Source organism: Galeopterus variegatus, unplaced genomic scaffold (genome assembly GCF_000696425.1).
Source record: "Galeopterus variegatus unplaced genomic scaffold, G_variegatus-3.0.2 Scaffold1766, whole genome shotgun sequence".
In the NCBI taxonomy this organism is placed as follows: Eukaryota; Metazoa; Chordata; class Mammalia; order Dermoptera; family Cynocephalidae; genus Galeopterus; species Galeopterus variegatus.
Genome location: NW_007727877.1, coordinates 320827 through 326811, shown reverse-complemented (window position 1 = coordinate 326811; position 5985 = coordinate 320827).

Here is a 5985-nt window from a genome sequence, read left to right as displayed (position 1 = left end):
TGGCTGAAAACATTGCTGCTTTTGCCAGGAGTTGACTCTTGAGACTGCCTATTTTGGGATAAGGGGAGAAATTACTGTAAAAAACAAAAACAAACAAAAAAAAACTTGCTACTGTCAGAAAAACTAAAAACAAATATACTAAATTTTTGAAGGGTATATCTCACTCAAAGAGCTGAGCATACTACTAAAAACATAGATATAAAAGTTCATAAGAAACACTTCGTTTTTTATGACAATGTAATTCTCATTTTTTCAGGTGCCATATCAAAATGTATTTGTTTCTCTTCTGGTTTTATGAGTACTGAAACATCCATGTAATATAGCTACCTGGGTGAATATTATCAGAAATCTTAGAGTTTACTATATTTAGCAGTAAAAGTCTGACTATTAAGATATAACATTTAACCAAATAACATAGGTTTTATATTTTTAACATTCCTCAAAAGAAACCTAAATATCAAAGACTTTTAAGATATTTAGTTGTCTAGTCAGTTCCACTGGTCCATGTGTCTGTTTTCATTCCAGTACCATGCTGTTTTGATTACTATGGCTTTGTAGTATATTTTTAAGTCAGGTAGTGTAAATAACTCCACTTATCTACAGCCAATTGATTTTTGACAAAGTCATCAAGAACACACATTGTGGAAAGGATAGCCTCTTCAATAAATGGTTCTGGGAAAGCCAGATATTCATATGCAGAAGAAGGAAACTAGACCCTTATTTCTCACCATATACCAAAATCAGCTCAAAATGGATTAAAGACTTAAATGTAAGACCTGAAACTATAAAAGCTACTAAAAGAAAACATAGGGTAAACATGCCAAGACATTGCTCTGGGCAAAAATTTTATGGAGAAAGACTTCTGAAGCACAAACAACAAAAGCAAAAATAGATATATGGGACTACATCAAACTAAAAAAGCTTCTGCACAACTAAAGAAACAATCAGCAGCATTAAGAAGCAACCAGCAGAGTGGGAGAAAATATCTGCAAATTATTCATCTGACAAGGAATTAATATCCAGTGTATACAGGGAACTTAACTCAACACCCCCAAAAAAGAAAACCCAAATAATCTGATTAAAAAATGGGCAAAGGACCTGAATAGACATTTCTCAAAAGAAGACATACAAATAGCCAGCAAGTATATGAAAAATGCTCAACATCACTAATCATCAGAGAAATGCAAATCAAAACCACAAAAAGATGTCATCTTACACTGGTTAGAAGGGCTATTATCAAAAAGACAAAAAATAACAAGTGCTGGCAAGGATGCAGAGAAAAGGTAACTCTTATACACAGCTGCTGGGAATGTAAAGTAGTACAACCTTTAAGGAAAACAGTATGGAGTTCCTCAAAAAACTAAAAATAGATCTCCCATCTAATCAAGCAACCTCCCTACTGGGTATTTTTCAAAAGGAAAGGAAATTAGCATGCCAAAGAGGTATCAGCACCCCCATGTGTATTGCAGCACTATTCATAATAGGCAAGATATGGAATCAACCTAGGTGTCCACTGACCGATAAATAGATAAAGAATATGTGGCATATATACAAAATGGAATACTACCCAGCCATGAACAAGAATGGAATCCTGTCATTGCAGCAACATGGATGAGCCTGGAAGACACATTGAGCAAAATAAGCCAGGAACAGAAAGAGAAATACCACATGTTCTCACTCATGTTGGAGCTAAAAATGATAATAATAAGTTGAACTTTTAGAAGTAGAGAGTAGAATTGTGGTTACTAGAGGCTGGGAAAGGGCAGAGAAGTGAAGAGAGGTTGGTTGGTGGGCACAAAATTACAGATAGGAGAAATGAGATCTAGTGATATACAGTAGTGCTAGGCAAATATAATTAGCAATAATTTACTGTATGTCCTTAAATGGCTAGAAGAGAGATCAAATATTCTCATCCTAAAGAAATGATAAAGTTTTGTGATAATAAATATGCTAATTACCCTGATTTGGTCATCACACATTGTGTACACATATTGAAACATAACTCTTTACCACATAAATATGTACAATCAATACATGTCAATTAAAAAAATTTTCTTTAAAGTAAAAAAAAAAAACAAAACATTTCCAGTAAAAAATAAAAATCTTGTTTTTGTTAAAGATGGGTAGGCTTATTTTTTAAAATGTTAAATAATAAAGCAGAATTCTCCACACAAAAATGCATTAATAACCCTAGAAGATTTAGTAAAAATGTCAGGTCAATTAGTTTATATGAAGTATGTTCGTATAGCTGCTACTCCGTAAATCTCAAATTTAGCATGTCCCAAACTGAACCAGTTGACTTCTTTAGTTTCTCCCTCTACTTTGAAAGAAGCATTAACATTTTCCAACCTCTAAAGGAAGGTAGCACAATAATTGGGAAAGTGCATGGGCCTTCTGATGCAGGTGGTACTGGGTTTGCAAACCAGCTTTAAGACCTTTGCAAGTTAGTTAAATTCTCTGAGCCTCAGTTTCCCTATCTGAGAAAATGGAACAATAATTCCAACCTCACAGAGTTGTGATGAGGATTAAAGGAGCTATCAGATGTAAAGCAAGCAATAAAGAATACTGAGTAGTTATTGAGAGAAATTCTGACATATTCTTTTACTCTCCCTCTTGCTTTCTTCTTTGACAGAGTCCTGTGACTTCTTTTCTTAAAAATATTTCATAGATACCTTAGCTTATTACATTATACTTGGGTTACTGCAAATATCTCTTGGCTGGTAACTGTCTCTTCTCTTCCCTTCGACAAATCATTTCTTAATATCGAAAGGTAATTCTGAAGTCTGAAGTCTTCTTAGAACGCTGATTTTTATATTCCATTTCCCTGCTTGAACCTTACCTTATTGACCTCCTAATTTTTTCAGAATCATGTCTCTGTAGAGGAGGCAGTGTTTTATTGTGGAAAGAGTGCACATTTTGGTTCAAACAAAAGCAGAATCGAACCCTGGGTAAAACATCTACAAGAAGTCGAACAAGTAACCTAAACTTTCAGTCTCAGTTGACTGAACTATAAAATAATGTCTATTTGTGCAGTAAATGATTAACTCAGCAGGTCTTACTGTCTAAATCCTGCACATTCCAAAGAGGGGTTTAGTCCTTGACCTATTCCTAGGAGATAATCTCTAAGCTCTTTGAATATCCTGCCTGTTAAGTGTTTTAGTTCACCTAAGGCTATGGACCACACCAAGTAGTTTATGCTAATAATGTGATTTATATGCGTTTAAATCTGAGGATAGTCTTGAAGACTCCCAAATGTACTACTTCTCAGAATTTTTGCAAGAATTAAATGAGATATATCATATAAAGCATTTGGACAGAGAGTAGGGTGTTTCTTTCCTCGTGGTCTTTGTAATTCCTTCCCTTATTTATTTAGTCTTATACTGTCTGCTCCCTTGCCTTTACCTTCTGTGACATTGAGGCTGTATTTATCACTGGCTGTACACATTTGATACCTACGTATTCTTTGACTGTGCTGTCCTGGACTATGCTCCAGGTGGACCACCCTTGTTTTCCATTTTGTCCCAGCAAAGCTTATGTATTGAAGTCCTTTCTGCTCTGTGGATCCTCCACTGACTACTCCAGTCTGGGCTAGTTTCTTTGCTTCCTGAATTTGTATTGTACTTTTAACTGGTAATATGAATGGCTGCTGTCTTGTGCACCTACACAGAAAACTGGAGGGACAGACTATGTTTTATTTCTCTTGGTTTCCCCCTTGGTAGGTAGGTGCTCAGTAAATGTTGATTTATGACCTTACTTATAGCTTCATTTTTGAGCTCAAGCACTCTTAGGAGTATGTAACTTTAACTTAGGTTAAATGTACATTGCCCTTGCACTGAGTTACTTAAGTACTTTTAATGTTAGGTCTTTTTTCCCTGTGCTCTTTTCCTCTTCTTCTGTGGGCCACACAGGTGTTGCAGCAGCAAAGGCAGTTTGCCCAACTCTCCTTCACTCCCATGGCTCTAGAAGTCCCAGACAGCACATGCATCACCTGTGTGGGGCTGTGCATTCTGTGTGGGGCCAGATGGGCCACTGTGGACAAGCGTCTGATGCCAGTTTATTGAACAGTCTCAGTCCTTAGGGCATAACCATGCAACGCCTTTTGTTCCCCAATAACTGCCTTCCAACTTGGCCATGTTGAGTCCCTTTTCATTGGGGAGCAGTTCCTTTAATTGCAACATGGCCAGATTTCTTTACTTTCAGTTATTTTTTTTAAAAAAAGTCATTTTATCCCTATGCAGTTTAAAATTTCAGGGTCAACCTAAATCAGAGCTTTCCTCCTCTCCCACCAACAAAGGCTAAACCTGTCACTGGCTCTACCAAGGTTGTAGTCTTCTCCCTGATTGGCAAATACTGTTTTGTTGGTTACCACTGACTTGCTATTGACCATATGTCTAAAAGCACCTGTGTAAACGTTGTCTCTCTCATGGCAGGCGCCTATGGGTCCTTCGGAGGGTCTCATGGGGTTCCCTCACATGGGAGCATGACTGGCTTTGTTGGCAGGGAACTCTGGGAACCTAGTGACAAGGGGCCTTGCACTTAGAACCCCTTGAAGTTTAATGTTCCACAGCCACCATCTTGAAATTCTTAATAATTTTACCTTTGAATTGTTTTTCTTTAATTTATTTTAACAATTACTTGTATATATTTGTGGGGTACAGTGTGCTGTTTCAACACATGTATATATTGCACAATGATTACTTTGAATTCTGTTTTGTAAGTGAAGTCCAACAGGACAAAGGAGCGAGCATGGGGCAGGAGGGCTTGGAGCCTTAGCTCATTTGTGGTCCTGTTCTCACAGTCTCCCTGCCTCCCCTGGGCAAGGCCTCCATCCCGTTCACAGTTCCCTAGTTCCTAGGGTTCTGCCTCACCTCCCCACCCAGCACCTGTCTGGCTACTGCTCCCACCTTCTGCCCAGGGCCATGACAGGGTCACATTGGTGGTAGGAGGGGTTTGGGGGAGATCTGAATTCTGCCATCTCCTGGACACCGGCATGGGGATGGTCAGGGTGGGGTGGGGAAAAGAGGTGCTTTTGGTGGGTGACTTGGCAGGGGGCCTCCTCATCCAGGCACCAAGAGCTTCCCTGTGCAGAGGTTGTGATCCCTGGGGGTCACTCTTCAGGTGTATGTTGGAGCCAAGGAAGCACATGGGAGGGGAGATTAACACTCCATCCAGCATTTTCATGGCCCTGGAAGAGCTTGGACTCCATCTCCTCTGCCCCCATAGCCTTACCTCTGTCTCTACAAAAGGAGATCAATCCCTATCGCCTGGGAGGCCCTCTTGCAACTCAGATTAAGCCCACCTACCTTCTTTGGGATGTCTTCTCAACCCCAGGGGAACTGGGGTATGCTTGTTATGTCAACTGGTGGGAGTGCAGGCGGTTCCGGTTTTCCCTGTCTCAATTTCACCATCTCCCCATTCTTTCTCCTCCCTGCTTGGATTTACAAGCACAAATCTTGAACTTCCCAAAGGCCACCACCTGTACCTTTCATCTCTCAGTCCTCTTTATATGGATGGGGTGTTATGGTGATGAGGAGGGGTGGCTGGTGGTAGGTTGCCACTCAGTGATCCCTGAGAGAGGATGGTTAGCTGTCTCTAAGATTTGGTGACTTACCAGCATCTCTTTGAACCTAGATTGTGGGGTACAATCTTGGGCTTTAGCTGCAATTTTGGGCAAAAGGAAAAGTTCCTCTTGGCATTCTGTTGACAAAGAATGGAATATAAACATTGGATATTACCAGCTTTATCATCAAAGGCATTTTGAAATTCACCAGGGAAATCACAAACTTTCAGTACCCTTTGAAGGGCAAATCCCACATAAGCTAATAGTAACATTAATAGCTTCCATTCATTGCATGCTTACTACATGCTAGATATTACATTATGTACTCCACTTTTCACACACGCACACTCATGCACACACATACATAAACATGAGGCTCAAAGGAGTTAAACACTTTGTTCAAAGTCACATACAGCTGTTAAGTG